Source organism: Cynocephalus volans, chromosome 12 (genome assembly GCF_027409185.1).
Source record: "Cynocephalus volans isolate mCynVol1 chromosome 12, mCynVol1.pri, whole genome shotgun sequence".
Lineage (NCBI taxonomy): Eukaryota > Metazoa > Chordata > Mammalia > Dermoptera > Cynocephalidae > Cynocephalus > Cynocephalus volans.
The window spans coordinates 16,146,942-16,165,629 of record NC_084471.1 but is presented as its reverse complement, the minus strand read 5'-3'; the positions used below and the strand labels follow the sequence as shown (position 1 = coordinate 16,165,629).

The following is an 18,688-nucleotide window of genomic DNA, read 5'->3' as shown; positions in this document are numbered from 1 at the left end:
CACTCAGCACATGCTTCATGGTCATCCTTCTCTCCCAGTGCTGCTGCTCCTGGAACTGGATGGTGGCCTCATCCTAGAGGTCTGGGTCCCCGCCCCCAGATTTTAGAATTCCCACCTCTTTCCTCTGTTCCTTCAGTTCTAAGGGAAGTAGCTGTTTCCTATAACTTTCTATTTTTGCTTTTTTAGGTAACATGTGAGCACTTTATGCCTAGTTAGCATTTTTAAAGATTAAATTCTCTGTTCAAATAATTAGTCTGGCGTTGGCCTCTAGCCAGGACCCTGAGTGATGCAGTGTCTCATAGAGCTGTTGTGAAAAATGAACAAGTTCATACCCTTAAAGCATACAAATAGTGCCTAGCATAGGGTAAGTGCTCCATAAATGCTGTCTCTGATTATTTAGCACCTACAGTGTACTGGATTGGGAGGCGGCCTGAGGCATGTGGCATTGGGGCCGGCCTGGGGCTCACTCATGGTTTGCGGGGGAGAAGTGTCCACAAAGAGATAATTAGAATGTGCTAACGGAGGAGGATCTAAAAGGAATGACAGCTCTAGAATGCTCAGAGAGGCATCATAGAAGGAGATACCCCCGCTGGGTCTTGAAGGGTAGGCAGGAGTTTCCTAGGGAGACAGAGCCTGGAATAGAGGGAGACATGGGGATGGTGTGATTCATTTGGAAAATGAGAAGTTGTGTGTTGTAGCTGGGGCACAAGGGGCATGGGAGATGGGTGGGAGAGGTGGCTGGAGCAGTGGCCAAGGTGAGGCCCCAGGCCCGTAAAGCCCATGTTCAGAGCTCAGATTGCAGGCACTGGAGATTTTTAAGGAGGGGGAAAATTACTAACTCTGGGTTTTAGAAAGATCATTCTGGTTGTAATGGAGAAGATGTGTGTGGTTGGGTTGGAAGGGCAAAACCAGAGCCAGGAATGCTAAATATAAGTCAGTTGTAATTTCCAGCCAAGAGATGAGGCCTTGGTGACAGTTTCTGATTTGGTTGGAAAGAGGAGATATGCACAGAAAAAAAAAAAATCTGGGAAAAGCAAGCAAGTATGAATAGAATATTTAACATGTGCTAAAATCTGTTCTAAGCACCTTAATTTATTATTAACATTTAGTGCATTTATTAGTAGCATTAATAATGATCAATTATTACTATATAATAATGATCAGTAATGAATAATTTATATTAATTTATTTAATACTCATAACAAGCCTATGGGGGCAGCACTATTATCAGCCCCATTTTACAGATAGGGAAATGAAGGCACAGAAAGACTCTGCAATATGCCTGCGGTCACACAGAATCAGGCTTAGAACATTGGCAGCCTGGCTCCAGAGTCTGCCCAGCTCCAGAGTCCGCCCGGCTCCAGAGTCCACCAGCCTAACTGCTCACTGCACTTCCACTGTCTCTGAGATCAGCACATATCCCTGTATGGGCAGCAAGTGCTACAGATGTTTCCTAAGGACAGAGATGACAGACGGATGAACTAGTCTGAGGGACTCTCACAGTTGAAGGACATGAGCTGGACCCTGAATGATGGGGTGGAGGCAGAGGTGTGAAAGGGACAGGGAGAGTGGGTCCAGGGAGTGAAATCACACAGTATTAAGAACAGCAGAGCCAGGGAAGGACCCCAAGGGGGCCTCCCAGTGATGGTGGCCCCGATCACGAGTTCTCAAGACTCCATAGTGGACAGCAGGGCAAGGCAGGGCCTCAGTGCAGTGGAGTGAAAACCTGAGCCTGGTCTGCAGGGCGCCCTCCATGGGACACCTGTGACGGGAAAGCAAAGCCTGTGTGAGCAGCCATCGCCCCCTTGCTGGGCTGGGAGCCACCTCCTGGAGGAGAGCTTGTTGGTCTGTTGAACTTCACCAGCAGTTTCACATTAGTTGGCTCCTTTCAGTCCTTACAATGACCCTAACAGTGTATGCAGTTTCAAAGATGAACAAACAGTGAAGAATAACTTGCCCAAGGCCACCTAGCTGGTAAATGTGGGATGTGGGCTTCAAACACAAGCTTGTCTGATTCAAAGCCCACGTTCTTTCCTCTACACTGCAGAGAACAAGAGAGGCTAGGTTTTTAAAATTTCCCTTTTCATGCTTTGTCTGATTATAGAGGAAACAAAATAGCTCTCTCTTTTCCCTCTATAGCCCCCAAACACCTTTACTCTCTCCATCTGGGGGGTTGGAATAGCATCTAATGTAATGGACTGATTGTGCACCCCCCAAATTCATATACTGAAATCCTAATAACCAAGGGGATGGTGTTTGGAGGTGGGGCCTTTGGGAAGTCATTAGATCATGAGGGTGGAGCCCTCACCATTGGGATTAAGTGCCCCTAGTGAAAGGGAAAGCTCCCTCATTGCTTCCACCATGCGAGGACACAGCAAGAAGGCGTCATCCATAAACCAGGAAGCAGACAGACACTGAATCTGCCCATGCCTTGATCTTAGACTTTCCAGTCTCCACACCGTGAGAAGTAAGTTTCTGATGTTTATAAGCAACTGACCAGGTTGATGGTATTTTGTTACAGCAGCCTGAATGAACTATGATACTGAAGAAAGGAAGTGTGTCCACAGCTCAATCACTTCCTGGTTCCCCCTTCAGCCGAGCTCTGTCTGCAAGAGCCTGCACCAGGGTCCAGGGCCTGCCACTTCGACAGAGGTCTGGAAGACCCATGGCCCTCTGTCCTCTTTAGGGGATGTGCGTGAGCAATTCCCCTTGAAGCAGCTGGATAAACACTGCTGTACAAGACCAATTCTCTCTCTCACAGCATGGTGAATAACAGGAAACCTATTTGGTCCAAACCACATCCTCCGACCTCCCATAACCATGGTATAGCAAGAATCATGGACCTCAGACCAGTTGAGGTCTGAATCCCAGCCATGCTTTTTTACTAGCTGTGTGTGTCCTTGGGCAGCTTGTTTTCCTTCTTGGAACCTCAGCTTCCTCAAGTGCAAGGTGGGCATCAGTAGGCCTGACAAACTAGTGAAGAGGGTGAAACAAATATCTAGCACAGGGCCTGCATGTCAAGGTGGCTCCATGAACGTGGGTCCCTGTTCTGCCCTTCTTTTTCCCTCCTGCAAGCACAATGTCACTGCAGCAGTAAGTGAGGCAGCAGGCACTCAGCACTCAGGAGTGCAGACAGGACCCCGGACCTTCGTTGGAATGAGCCTACTTGATGCAGCTTGCATTTCAGGGAAGGAAGAATGTGCAGTATACAGTTTTCTCCCTGTGCCTTTTGAAGGGCACGAGAGGGAAGACTGTCCCCTGCCTGAGAATGCACTGAGTCCGGGCACAGGCAGATCCTGGGCCATGCATTACAATAATTGCCTGTGGGCTGGTGTCACTCATACCCAGCGGGGATCACGTCTTTGCTGAGAATGATTTTGGTGCTTGCCAAGTGCTGAGCCAGCAGTAAGGCTGATGGATATGCATCTGACTCAGGAAACTTGCGCTTCTGCAACAGGGAGAAACTTAAACCAAGCCTATGGGCCCTCAAACAGACTAATGCGTTGTGCACAAATCTGCCGGGGACTTTGAAGTGACTGTCTCATTAAATCCTCCCAATAAGCCCATTTGAATCTCACTGTCCACTTTATGAAGACGAAATGTGACTTGACCATATCTTACAGCTGGCAAGTTGTGACGTTGAGACTTGAAGCCAGTTCTAAACCCTAAACCTGAGGTTCCAAGTATAATCTTGTCTGGTCTTAATGAGCTTAATGAGCTAAGCATTTTACAGATGAGGAAAGTGAGGGTTTACAGAGAGGAGACGTGACTTACCCAAGATCACATGGTGAGTCTGGGCCAGGTCAGGGATAGCACGAGGACCCAAGTCTCCTGGTGACCCCATTCAAGCCATCTCTGATCCCATCATGCCTCATTCTGCTCTGTATCTGTCTAGAGATCTGGGTTTGTGTGCTAAGGCCAATGCTGGTATTATATAAAAAAGAGAGGGAGAGGGAGAGGATGGTGGGCTCACTGGGACTTTAAGTGCAACGAAACCAGAGTGGGAAAGTGACTTGCACAGAGCCACACAGCAGAAGTGGAGGTAGAGGCCAGCTTCTGTCTTCTGGGCCACTGCTCCTTCCACTAAACCACATTTCTGACTCTGAAAATCTAACTCAGGATTTGGATTGCTGTTATTTCTGATCAGCGCTTGTCTGACTACTGAGAAATGTCATTTCCTAGTCCCTTGAGGGACAGAATCAGCCATCATTGCTGGCTTGGGGGCAGCAATCTGGTGGTGTAGAAGACATTTACTGACACACTTTCACACCTGACACAGAGTGATGCTGGAGACTGTGCCCCAACTAAATTTTTGTGAGGAGTTGGTAAGCACATGTGGACCCAAAGGGTTGTGAGGAAAACCTATCCTAACTAATTCTACCTTCTGAAGCACATTAACACAGCCATAATAATTATTAGCTGCTAACATATACAAGTATTAGATGCTACTCTGTGTCAAGCACTGCTCTGAACGCATGACTTGCAATAGCTCACTTGCTCTCTACACAACTCTGTGACAGAACTCACTAGGCCACCTTTCAGGGGAGGAAAGTTTAGCAAATTGCCCTGAGTTACACAGTGAGAAAGTGGGAGAGTCAGAATTTGAACCCAAGGAGATTAGAGTAATTAGGAATCTGAGTCCCTTTTTCTCCCATGTAGTCATTAAATGACTCCTTTTACAGAAATGAACATGAGATTTACAGATGATGGGATCAGAAATGAAACCTACTTTCCTCTCCTAACACCCATTCCTGGGATATTAAGGCTGCAGGGTGGTTTAGGACTCAGATTTAGGTGATTTAGGACTCAGATTTAGGTGATTTAGGATCCAGACGCAGGGGCTGAGCCTCCAGTCAGCAGGAAGCAGAGAGGGAGGCATTGGGGTTGCATGCCAGGAGGGCTGCAGGAGCTGCCAAGCATCTGTGCCCCATGGGTGTGACATGATTGGATATGAAATGTCCATAAAGGCTGAGTTTTGTGCAGACTTGGACTCAGCCTGTGGTGAGCCAGAGAAAACTGACAGAAATTGATTACCATCCAGGAAACTTAAACATCATCTGGGAAGACAGCAGAAGTCAATATGATTAAAGGAGAAATAAGAAACTCTATCACCCATCAAGGGTACAGAAAAAAGCCATTCAAAGGAAGACACAAGATCTCAGTACAAGGATAAGCCTAAGGAAAGAGGCCAGCCGAAACTTTGGCTTCTGAGGTATTCAGACCCCAGACGGTTCGTAAAAGTAATTCATGATGCAAAAGAGCTAAGAAACCAGAGCTTGTGTGCAGTTACCAGATGAATAAGGACATGGATCTTATCTCTTCCAGGTTACTGGGATAAGTGGTGTTTGGAAAATGGGCCTCCACCTCAAGACCCCCAATAAGTCTCTATAATCCACAGAATAACATCTATACTCCTCAGCCTGGCAGTTAAGCCTGTTGCACACTGGCTCCCACCTACACTCCCAGCTCTACCTCCAGGCTAACAGGCACTCCTAGAATTTCTTGGACCTGTCTTTCTTTCATGACTCTGTGCCTCTGCATATGTTTTCCCCTCCCAAGAATGCCCTTCCTTCTCCTCTACCACATGAATGTCTGCTCCTCCTCCATGCTGAGCTCAAATGCACCTCTTCTATAAAGCCTTCCCTCCACACCCACAGCTAAAGTCTCCCCCTCCACTCCATTCTTCATTCCTAACAGAACACTACTTTTGTTTGGAGTTGCAATGTCCCCAGCCCCTGTGAATGATCCATTTATGATCCAAGCCATCATGATGATCTTAGTCTCTGATTTTCCCAGACTCCCTTGCAGTTAGGGGTGGCCACGTGGCCCAGGATTGCCAAAAAACTTACATGGGGAAGCATTTGATTTCCTAATAAAAAGTTTTAGACATGGCTGGTTCCATCTTCCTCCCACTCCACCCATCTTTCTGTTGTGAACACAGATGTGATGACGAGAACCATGACAGTTATCCTGTGACCATGACAGAGAGGTCAACACATCGCTGGCCCATGAACCAATATCTATAGCTGACTGCCCCCAAATTTCTAGAAATTCCAGACCTCCTATTTTATTTTAAGCCGCTTCAAACTAGGTTTCCTGATTCTCACTGTAAACATTTCTAATAGAATATCTGAGGCGGTTGCTGGTCCTTCCTCAGTGTTCCACAGACTCCTGCAGTTAAGTCTATCAGAGAACTCATTGTACACTCTTGTAATTATTTATTTACAAGCCCGCACCTGGCAGCATTGGAATGTGAATTTCTAGGGTGGCAGAAAGTATGACTTATTATTCTTTCTGAGTGCCACAGTGCCTGGCATATAGTTAATATTCAATAGCTGCCCTTTGGTTCAAGAATGGAAGTCATGATGATGACATCCTCAATAGTCCTCACATTGTCTACAGCAAATCAATTACAAAAGCCCTAATAATGTGGGCTTTAGAATGGAGAAACATATTCCCCTTTCCTTTGTCTAAGGGCCAAACGGCTTGTTGTTTTTTCTTGAAGGAGTTTGAGCTCCCTCTGTTATTTCCTTGTTTGGTATTTCAAAGAGAAGGACAATATTTTCACAAGTCCCTTTCCTTGTCATCTCCAGGATTACAATGCATGGTAGAAAAGGATGAGCACACACACCTACGTGCCAGACCCAGCTCAAACTCTTATCAGCTGTGTGACCTCCACTAAATTGCCTAATACCACAGAGACAGCCCCTCATCTGTAAAAGGGACATAATAGCAACTAGCTTGCAGAGCTATGGCCAAGAGTGGGACTGATGAAATGACATACATGAAGGCATGCCACATGTGTTCAATTACAAAGGAAGTCTGGTTGAGACTTCGTGAGATAGTCACCTTACCAACTAGGAAGGCCGGGTGAAAACTGAATCTCTATGGGGAAAGGAGGAATAAGAAACAAGATTTAAATTAAGGGACTGCAGAGTGTGACCGAGCCTGAGGGACAGAGATAGGGAGGTTACAGAGAACGTGACCCAGAGGAGAAGCCAGGCTGGGGCTGGGCCACTCCTGGCTGGACCTCAAGAAGAGACCTGAAGAAGGGGATGTTCAGAAATAAGCACTAAGTTGGGTTTAACATACTGGTTAGAAATCAGAGAGTGCTTATAGGCAGGGAAGCAAGGCCTTGATCTGGGAAGACCTGGGCTTAAATTTTACACCTACCTCTTCCCAGCTCTGTGACCCAAACAACTTAATATGCTTGAACCTCTATTTTCCAATCTGTTAAAAGGATATAATAATACCTACTGTAGAAGATGAGTGAGACAAAAGTCATAATGGTATTGTGATAATTTTATGTGTCAACTTGACTGGATCACAGGGTGCCCAGATAGTTGGCTAAACATTGTTTCTGAGGGTGTTTCCAGATGAGATTAGCATTTGAATCAGTGGGCTCAGAAAAGCCGACTGTCCTCCCCAATTTGGGTGGGCATCGTCCAACCACTGAGGGTCTGAACAGAAGAAAAGCTGGAGGAAGGAGGAACTCACCGCCTTTTCCTGCCTCACTGTTTGAGATGGTACCTCAGTCTTCTCCTGCCCTCAGACGGAGACTTACACCATTAGCTTCTCTGGTTCTCAGACCTTTAGTATTGGACTGAAATATACCTCTGGCGTTCCCGGGTCTTCAGCTTGCAGACTGGAGGTTGTGGGACCTCTCCGTCCCCATAATCACATGAGCCAATTCTTCATAATAAGTCTCTTTACATATAGATTGAGATATATATCCCATTGGTTCTGTTTCTCTGGAGAACCAGACAGTCATCCACCATGGAGCCTAGAGCAGATGTGTGCTCAGGACGTGTGAGTGAAGTCTCTGGAATATATATATATATACACTCTGTTGCCATGTGGTGTTCTAACGTGACACTGCCTGACAGCCTGGTCTGTTGGTCCTTGGATGCAAGGCCTGTTTTGTCCAGCTTTGGATGCAAAGTGAGGCTGGTCCACGTTTCCTGTCTGCCAATGGAATTCACTCCAGCGTTTTCGTCCTCCCTATCAACTGCTGAAGCTTCTGTTCTGTCCCTCTCCCTTTTCCTTTTCCATTCCTGACAAGGACCAGATACTGGTAATAAATGAAAATGATGTCCTTAGCGCCAGCCCATGGCTCACTTGGGGGAGCGTGGTGCTGACAGCACCAAGTCAAGGGTTGAGATCCCCTTGCCAGTCGTCTTTAAAAAAAAAATGTCCTTGATACAGAGACTTCTCTTGCCCTCTGCCATGGTGCAGTTTGGGGTCTGGGTACCCATGACTCTGCCTCCTGTTATACAGATTGATGTTGCCTCTTGGTTTTTATAAATCCTGGCCAACAAAAAAATTTTTTTCTTCCCAGACAAAAATGCATCATTATCCAGGAAAGGGGAAGAAAACAGACCAAACTCACTGATTAGTTAGTCCCCTCATGTGGAAAATGTAGACACTTAGGCCAGTGCATGAATCCAAGGCCCTGTCCTATTTTCGATCATTTCGTGATCTGTCATCTGTAACGTTTATTTTTCCCTGCCTGAGGAGGCAGAAGGTGGGAAGGGGAAAAAAAAAAATGACAACAGGAAAATGGATCCTTTCATAACACTCAGGGCTGGAAGGCCCATGAATCTATGAGTAGATCCAGCTCTATTTGATACCATTCACCATGTTCAATGTTTTAAATTCTTTTTTGCTATAAAGTGGGGGTAAAAAATCTATTTGAACTGGATTCTATTATGTGTGAGAAATTCTTGATGGAGCACGGGTAGTGGGAAATAGAGAAGGGATGCAAACAGTGTCAGAATCCTCAAGGACTTTTGCCTTTATGTGGTTTCCCTGCAGACAGCCACTGCAAGACCTGTGAGTGACAGCCAGCCCTGTATTCTTCCTGTCTCTATGGATTTAATGACTAGGACTGTGCTCACATTTCACAGGATCCCCAAGGTATCCTCCTGGGGAGTGTGTGCACTGATGTGTGGACAGGCAGGGTAGAGGGAAGCAGATTCCACCTCTAGAGATAGGCATGGAATCTTTAGCACAGGGATTTCACCAAGGCTGGCTGAGAAGCAGCTGGGTTTGGAGTCCGGTGGGATGTTGCCAATTTGGCTGAATGTTAGCAATGCCCTTGGGGGAGGACACCATATGATTCACTGCTTGGAAACTCTGGGAGAGGCAGCGGGGCTTCCTGGTTCCCAGCAGACACCCTCTACAGTGGTCCACTCTTGATTTCCTGTCCACCCGCATCCTTTCCTAAGCAGAACTGGATCCTGCCTTCTTCCTATGATTCTAATGGGGTGATTGGTCATGCCTGACCTGCAAGAAGCACGGGCATGTGAGGCTGACTGGTAAGTCATGACTACTCCTAAGGATACAGAGATAGGTTCTGGCATGGGCATTTGTCTTCTGAAGGGTCAACAGCGTCCTTTTGTATAAGCATTGAGAAAAAGAGGGTCTGTCTCTCTCTTCAATATGGGATCATGTGTGCTTGTCACTCCTACGTTAATCTTCTTTGATTTCTTCATAGCACCTTTTACTGCCTGAAATGACCAATTTGATCATTCATTTTCTGATATAATATCTGTATTCTACACTAGAATACAAGTTCAGGGAGAGCAAAGGCCTGCATAGTCTCATTCATTATTGTATAACCAGTGCTGGCTCATAGCAAGGGTGCAATAAATAATTGCTGAAGGACTAAGCTATACACACCAGCCCAGGGCCGCATGAAGCCACCCTGCCATAACAGAGAAAAGCCCAGGCATAGAGAGACTGGTGATGGGAGCATCCACCCTGCCATAACAGAGAAAAGCCCAGGCATAGAGAGACTGGTGATGGGAGCATCCATACTTAACCCTGTCAATGCAGAGGGCGGGATATGGCATCTTCACCCGGAGAAGTCTTCCACCAATCATATTATTATTTATTTTTAGTGCATTTAATAATATTACTCAATAATAACAATAATATTTAACAAAAGTCACAAAGTGAATAAATGGCTTAAAAAGAGTCCTGCTTTTATCACCCAAAGTATAAAATATACTTAAGCCCATATGGATCTAAATACATAATTTAATAAATAAATATAAGTGGAGGAATGTAAGTCTTCCCTACAGAGGAATCCTAGTGGTATAAGTAGACACGATTGTCCTTCCTCCCTGAAGAGGTGGATCTGAATCTCCCCACCTCCAGCGTGGGATAGACGTAGTGACTCACTTCCAAAAAAGTAAAGCATGAAAGAGAAAATTAATAATTTTATAGTGGAGAAACCTGACAAATACTGCCTTGACTACCTGAGGATGGTTAACACCCCTAGTGATGTTGTGTGTGGAAAATCAGGTACTTCCTGATATGCTGTGATAATGAGGGCACTTTACGTCTGTGATACTCTTTCCAAAAACCTATAACCTCAGTCTGATCATGGGGAAATACACTGAACAAACCAAATTTAAGAGACATTTTATTAAAAAAAAACAGAAAAGATTGAGAAATTGCCACAGACCAGAGGAGGAAACAGGACATTAATGGAAAAATAGGTGAAATGTGACAAAAGCCTGAAGTTCAGTTAATAGCAATATGCCAATGTTGGTTTGTTAGTTTTGACAAATGCACCACCGTTATGTAAGATGGTAACATCAGGGGAAAGTGAAACCGGATGAGGGGTATGTGAGAACTCTCTACACTCCTTTTGCAACTTTTCTGTAAGTCTAAGACTCTTCTAAATAAAAGTTTATATTAGAAAAAAAAAGAGTTCTACAAAGAAACAACAGATTGAGAATACCAATAACATAAGCTCATGTGAATGGTAAGGAAACAGCTGACCTGACACTTCTGTTTCCAGGATAAGCTCTTCCTAGCTCCATTACAAAGTACAGAAATGACTACTTAATTAGATCTGACAAGAAATTGGCAAAATATTTAAATTTTCAAACTATTTGGAATATGTATTTACAACTGCTATCACTGAGGAATTTCACACTGAGTGTATATTATGCCTTGAGATATTACTTAACGTTAGTACAAAGATGCATAATTAGAAAGACATTTAAAAACAAAGCATCCAGAATATGAAGACAAGTCTCTAATTTTTTGATGATGTTTAAAATCTTATGATAGTCTAGAACTTTATGTTTCACTAAGCTCCATGAAAAGAGTTTATAAGTCTCTTTGGAGATTTCTTTCATAAAAACAAAGATAATAAAGTCCAGTAAGGGAAACATTTGTTTTTCCTGCCTTGGCAAAAATGGCTGAAAAAATACACAAAAGATGATATGGTAACAAAATGAAGTAAAATTCCTTTGTCAGCAAATATTGCGGGAAGAGTCACAGAAAACAGTGCTGAAGGCCTGAAGAAACTAGTGTTAGACCAAATTACACAGGAGATTTGCAATGGAATGAAATCAAAGTACAGAGGATTCTGGTGTGTTGTCAGCTTATGCTATTTGTTAGATTCTGTTTAGATAATGAAATACACAATGAATGACTTTTCTGTGAGCACAAAAGGAAAGACACCCTGGAGAAGTTATATTCTGAACAGTAAATTTCTATTTAATGATGATAAGGTTTTATGAAAAGATCTTATGTGTAATCACTAAAGGTACAGTTGCTTTAACTGGAATAACAAAAGGATTCTCATCGTAGAGGTCTTTCACCTCCTTGGAAAGAAATTAAAGACACAAAAAGATGGAAAGGTATTCCATGCTCTTGGATTGGAAGAATTAACACTGTGAAAATGTCTATATTACCCAAAGTGACCTACAGATTCAATGCAATCCCTATCAAAATACCAATGACATTCTTTACAGAAATGGAAAAAACAATCTTACCTTTCATATGGAAAAACAAAAAACCTCAAATAGCCAAAGCAATCCTAAGCAAAAAAAAATAAAGCTGGAGGCATAATACTACCTAACTTCAAATTATACTACAAAGTTATTGTAACCAAAACAGCATGGTACTGGTATAAAAATAGACTTTCGGACCAGTGGAGTAGAACTGAGAACCCAGAAATCACCCCTCAGGCTTACAGCCATCTGTTATTGGACAAAGGCAACAAAAATCTACGTTGGGGAAAAGACTGCCTCTTCAACAAATGGTGCTGGGAAAACTGGATATCCATATGCGGAAGAATGAAACTAGATATGCATCTCTCACCATACACTAAAATCAACTCAAATGGATTAAAGACTTAAGTATAAGACCTGAAACTGTAAAATTACTAAGGGAAATATAGGTGAAACACTTCAGCAACTAGGTCTGGGCACAGGATTTATGAACACGAACCCAAAGGCACAAGCAGCAAAAGAAAAAATAAAGAAATGAGACTATATCAAACTAAAAAGCTTCTGCACAGCAAAGGAAACAATCAAGAGTGAAATGACAACCTACAGAGTGGGAGAAAATTTTGCTAACTACGCATCCGACAAGGGTTTAATATCCAGAATATACATAGAACTCAAGCAATTATACAGTAAAAAAACAAATAACCTAATTAAAAAATGGGCAAAGGAGCTGAATAGACATTTCTCAAAGGAAGACATACAAATGTTCAACAGATACTTGAAAAAATGCTCAACATCACTAGTCATCAGGGAAATGCAAATTAAAACTACAATGAGATACCACCTCACTCCAGTTAGGCTGGCTATAATCAAAAAGACAGTGAATAACAAATGCTGGCGAGGGTGTGGAGAGAAGGGAACACTCTTACACTCTTGGTGGACTGTAAATTAGTACAACCACTATGGAAAACAGTATGGAGGTTTCTCAAAGAACTACAGATAGAGCTTCCATATGATCCAGCAATCCCACTAATGGGTATATATCCAAAGGAATGGAAATCATCATGTCGAAGGGATACCTGCACTCCCATGTTCACTGCAGCTCTGTTTACAATAGCTAAGACAAAGAACCAACCTAAATGTCCATTGATGGATGATTGGATAAGGAAACTGTGGTATATATACACCATGGAATACCACTCTGCCATAAAAAAGAATGAAATATTCCCATTTGCAACAACGTGGATGAACCTGGAGAAACTTATGTTGAGTGAAATAAGCAAAAGCAGAGAGGGATAAATACCACATGTACTCACTCATATTTGGAAGCTAAGAGAGAAAGAAGGAAGGAAAGAAAGACCACAGTAGTGCGTTGGACTAGCAGAGGGAGAGAACGTACCTAGGGCTACAAAGTGGAGTGAGGGGGAGAGGGGGAGGAAGAGGGAGGTTGGGGGATAATTGGGTGGCAGACATGGGGTACAAAAGTAATTTCTGGTAAAGGGTATGCCGCCAGTATGAATCTGGCCCTTGCATCATGGGCACAGGGGCTACAATTAGCTTTGTATCTTTGAATACTCATAATAAATAAATAAATAAATAAATAAATAAATAAATAAATAAATAAATAAATAAATAAATAAATAAATAAATAAATAAATAAATAAATAAATAAATAAATAAAAGGATTCTATGGTGGGGTTACAGAGCAAGCTCCCCACACACAATCCCTTTACTGTACCACTGATAGGCAAGTTTGCAACAAAGTAAATGAAGTCAGTGAACTATTGGATGCCACTGATTTAGTTAATCTCATAAAGGCAAGACTACAATACCATAGAACTTTTACAATACTCTCTAGTACATGAGTGCACTAGACAATGAAAATCTTCTGTATAACACAGAACTTTGCTTGCTAACTCAAGGCACAGGACCTAGACGGTAGATGTACAGATGATGTACACATTTCTTTGAAAACATGCTTGTCTATAGCATTCTACCTCACACTTTTGAAAAAAAAAAAAAACATACCTTTAATCTGACCTTTCAACGCAAAGGTGATAAATGACAAAATAAGTACTTTTAGCAAGAAACCTCTGATATAGACAGAGCGTTTAGAAAATAAATGCTTAAAATGGTTTCCATTGTTACGGGATTATGAGGCCCCAAATTATGTTACCTATCAAAACCCTCATTTCTGTACACTTAGAAGAGCTCAAAACAAGTATTTTTAACCTTCAAAAATAACTTCCAATAAAGAATTACAGTGGGTTTTGTATGTGTTTGTTATGGGTTTCGTACGTGTTTGTTAAAGATACCAAAATTTAAAAAAATATTTAATAAATTAGCAAAAACAAATGATTGTCAGCACAAGAGATTTAAATGTAACAGCTGGATGCTACCAAGATTTTTGTATGACTTTTTGGGTTGAAATTGGGTGCTTTTTTTTTTTTTTTTTTCTTTTTTGTGGCTGGCTGGTAGGAGATCCGTACCTGTGACCTTGGTGTTATAATGCTGTGTTATAACCAGCTAAGCTAATCGGCCAGCCCCTGATTTTTGTGTTGAATTGAAAAATGAGTATAAAATTTAATAATCACAGCCAATGACATACTTTTTTTCTGTTTGGATCCTTGTATTTTAGAGAGTAATATTTTTTGCAATGATAGCCATTAAAACCATGTACTTCTTTAAAAAGCTCTTAAAACTAAGACTGTGAATCACTGTGTCATAAAGTACTAAACCGACATTTCAAAAATAATGAAGCATATTCCATAATGTTGCTATATTTGAAAATATTAATGCTAATAATGTTTTTATAAGAGTAAAAGAGCTTATTACTAAATCAACTTAAAATCGTACAAACATATAACGAAATAACACTTTTCTGTTTTCTATGTTTTATAGTGTATTCATGCATGGAGATAAAAATATGTGTGTATTGAAATAGGTCAGCTCAGAACTATTTCAGTGCTGTGATCCACAGTTAAAGTCCAAGCTTGTTAGCATAGCACAGAAGGCTCACACATCCTGAACCCTGCCTGTCTGTGTGCCCTACATTTTACACTCTCATGTTTGTTATTTCTGGGATACCATGATCTTTTAGCCCTCTGTGTTCATTCATGCTATCCCTTTTTTCTAGAACTCCCATTTCTTACCTGAACACCTCTATGCCGTATTGCACAAGATTGTCCATTTTATGTGGAAATTATCTGTTGAAACTTGTCTCCCCTGTTTGACTGTGAGCCTCTTTGAAGGCAAGAATTACAATGAACTTGTCTCTATATCCTCAAATCCTTGCATACAATAGGCACTCAGTACTGGGTAGCTTGCCAGACTGAAATGTGCTTTGCAGCCCATTTGGATCTTCAAATGCTTACCTGCATATACCACCTGCTTGCCCCCTTCATGATACCTGGAAAATTAAAGCATGGTCTCCTGATTGCCTCAGTTACTATTTTCCGCTCACTGCCTTGCTATGAACCCATGAGCCACTGGATCTATGGTCTTTTCCAGAATCTAGAAAGTAGATCTTCTAACTCTTCCAAGCTCACCCTTTTTGTCTGCTCAGACTGCTAGCTCTCTGAGGCCCAATGCTAACACCATATACTGGAGGCTCTTGGTCAGTGCTTCAATGTCCTCAGTCACCAAATGCGGCTTAAACAGTGTTCCCTTTCTCAAAATTGTGTTTGAAACAGAGTCTGGGTTTATATAGGAAAGTGTTTCTTATAGTGGGCTTCTCAGGAACCTGCCCCATAAGGTATTCTACAATCAAAGGGGTCGATTGTGTGTGTTGACATAGAGTACAAGTGGGAAATGCTGGGGTCAACAAAATCAATCAGATTTCTTTACTGCAGGACTTGGTATACAGTACATAGACTCTCCTGTTTTAAAGTAGTCTCATTAACAGCTCTTAGAATAATTTGGATATATTCTCCAGAACATGCTGTTGTACAGTATATTTTTCAGAGGCATCACTTTGCTTCTCAGAATCATGTTGATGTTTCTAGGAATAATTGCATCTGAAGTTCATCAGCTATGTGTAACAAAGCCAATGACAGATGGATAACTTAAATCAATAAAATCCAAAGGAGTTAGGTTCTGAAATTACCAAATGAACAAAGAATGGATGAGTGTTGAGGGAAGACAAAGATCTAAAGCTTACATTACCCAAACCCCAACTGCTAGCATGCCATTTTCTGGCATGATGAAAAAGTTCAACTCCTTATGCCAGCTGTGCCACCCGACAGTGCTTAAACCTTGGGGAAGACACTTCCCCTTTTTGGGTTCCTACTTCCCCACTTCTGAAATGAGAGTGTTGGAACAGATGGGTGAGAAGAGCTTTGTTTACGTACATGTTTCTGCCCATCAGCTAAATGAAAACTATTCCAAGAGAGAGCAGGAGCAATATTGATTTTTTAAATAATAATAGGTTTTCTATATGTCTCACAGCCCTATACTAACTGCTTTATGTATCATCTTTCAACATTTACATCTCTCCTGTAAAATCATGATTCCTTTCCTGCTTTCTTGGATGGGGAAACTTGGGTAGGATAGGTTAACGAACTCAATGACAGCCCCATGGCCTGGCCCCAAGAGCGGGCTCTGCTGTGTCTGCTGCATGAAGGAGCAATCCCAAGGTGCAAACCACAGAGCAACAGCGTCAGAAGACAGGCCACTTGAAGAGGGGCCACCTGCCTCATATTTAATCCCGAGGACTTCTTGAGTTTACTAGCCACAGCAGTGTACACGGAGACAATAAAACACTGAGAGCCCTTGGACTTAGGTCATGGCATGAAATTAAACAGGCACTGGCCAGAAGTAAAAAGAGGTCTGGCTGGAAGGTGGTTATTCTAGATTTTAGATCTTCTCCCCCAAACCAACTGTTTTTTCTTCCTTGATCCACCTCATCCTCCAGAATCAACCTCACCATTCATCATTCTTATTACCCTCTCTCTGGCTTCCTCTGCCTCATTTTTCTTGCCGTCTGCTTAGCTGCGGCATGTTCGGTATGCTAATGCGCCGCGGCCCGTCACCTTCCTCCAAAGATGTGGAAACTGACACATCTCTAAGTATTATAAAATCTTTTAAAACTTGAGTTATGGGCTACTCTTTTTATGCAAATAGTAAAAATTCCCTCTAGGAAAATATATCATTTTCCCATATAGATGGCATACTTTCTCTTGGTTTTTTTCCTTCTGCTTTAGGATTTTTCTTGCAGGTATACTCAATTCCCAATTTGTGAATCGATTGGGGTCTAAATTCAGCCCCTGAGTCTGTTGCTTAAAATCCAAATTTTCTTTCAAGGAGACAATGTTATATATTAAGGGTCTCTGTTATTGAGTTAGCCCTCAGAAATCCAATTAATCCAAAGAGGGTTCATATAGAATAGTGTGACTATAGTGTGAACAGTGTGATATAGAATCATTGTATCAGATTGTGTTTTCCTTGGAAAGTATATTCAGGTAGGAACTCAGCCCTGTATCAAAGGAAGAGCTCTGGACTTGACATCAGGCAGATGTGATCTGGAATCTCAGCTTTATCATATTTGGCTGTGTGACTCTGGGCAACAATTCTTAATTTTCTGGTTTATAAAACAGACTGAATAAGATTCACCTTGAGGGCTGGCTGGTTTAGCTCAGATGGTTAGAGCCTGGTGTTACAACACCAAGGCCAAGGGTTCGGATCCCCATACCAGCCAGCCACCAAAATAAGTAAATAAATAAGATTTACCTTGTGAGACTTAAGTAAACATTAAGTGAGTCCATGCCTGAAATACCATTTCCACCCAGTCTATCCAGAAAACTCCTTTTCCTCTTTTGAGGTCCAGGATGATGCTGTTAACAGCTTACTTCCTCTGAAATGTACTTCCTGTTGGTCCCAGAAAGAACTCCATGCATTCTGCACAAACGTTGTTGAAGCAATGGTGTGGGCCCTGTTGCCTGCCCACCCAGCATCCATTTCACTGCTCCTAACTTGCATGTGGGTTTCCACTCTTCCTCAGGTAGCCCTTGTACTCACTCCCAGCTCCAGGGGCAGGAGTAGGGGAGGAGCAGCGGTCTGGACAGGACTGGGGAGAGGGGCAGCAAGGATGTTTCGGGGATGAGGAGTGGTACGAGGGCGGAAGATGAGGAGGGAGTAGAGTTCAGGTGTCTGGGACTCTGGATGTCAAGGTGCAGCTCAGGTTTCCTATAAAAACCTCTCATGATATAGACTCTGCACCACACACCCCAAATAGACAGGTGTCCCTCTTCTTGCTCCCCTATTGCCTTCACTGCCTTACATCATAGCACTTAGCAGGCTGTACTGGAATTTTCTGTTTACTTGACTTTCCTGAGGGCAGGAATCATGCTTATTCAGCTCTGGGGCTCCAGAATTACCTTCAGACCCAAGGATGGACCCTCTCCTTGCTGTGTCTTAGACTTTACCCAACTGTCTGGCCAGGGCTTCATTCTCTAATGATCCTCTGAAGACTCAAGGACTAGAACAATGTTCCATAGGATCTCTCCCATTCTCCCTGCTTAAACCAACACACAGCCCCTTTGCTGGTCTCCTAAGAGTTTGTGCTACTGGTAAAGACATAAGAAGATTCTCCTTTGGGTTCTTCCCTTTCTATCTAATTTAAGAGTCACCCAGGGAAGGCTGAGTCATCGAGCTCCAGGACTGAAGAGATAAAAATGAAAGTCTCTGAAACACACAAGACTGAGGTCAAGTCAAGTGCATTTCTGTGGAGCATTCAATGGGCTGGGGGTGGGGTCAAGAACAACGGCCTCCATTTTATAGAGATTGTAACTGAACGCGGGAGAGGTTAAGTGACTTACTTAAGTCCGTCAGCTGGTACGATGAAGAAATGTCATCAGAATTTACAGGACTGACTGGCACCAGAAGCCCATATACTTCTGCTATTCAATGACAACACTTCTCCCCTTAGAAGTTTTCTCTTA

At 42.7% G+C, this 18,688-nt stretch overlaps 1 protein-coding gene across 6 annotated transcripts in view; it reads right to left on the bottom strand.

Moving 5' to 3' along the window:
- Positions 1 to 18,688, bottom strand: part of LARGE1 (LARGE xylosyl- and glucuronyltransferase 1) — a 538,741-nt gene that overhangs the window by 50,286 nt on the left and 469,767 nt on the right. The gene's annotated exons all lie outside the window — the stretch shown is intronic.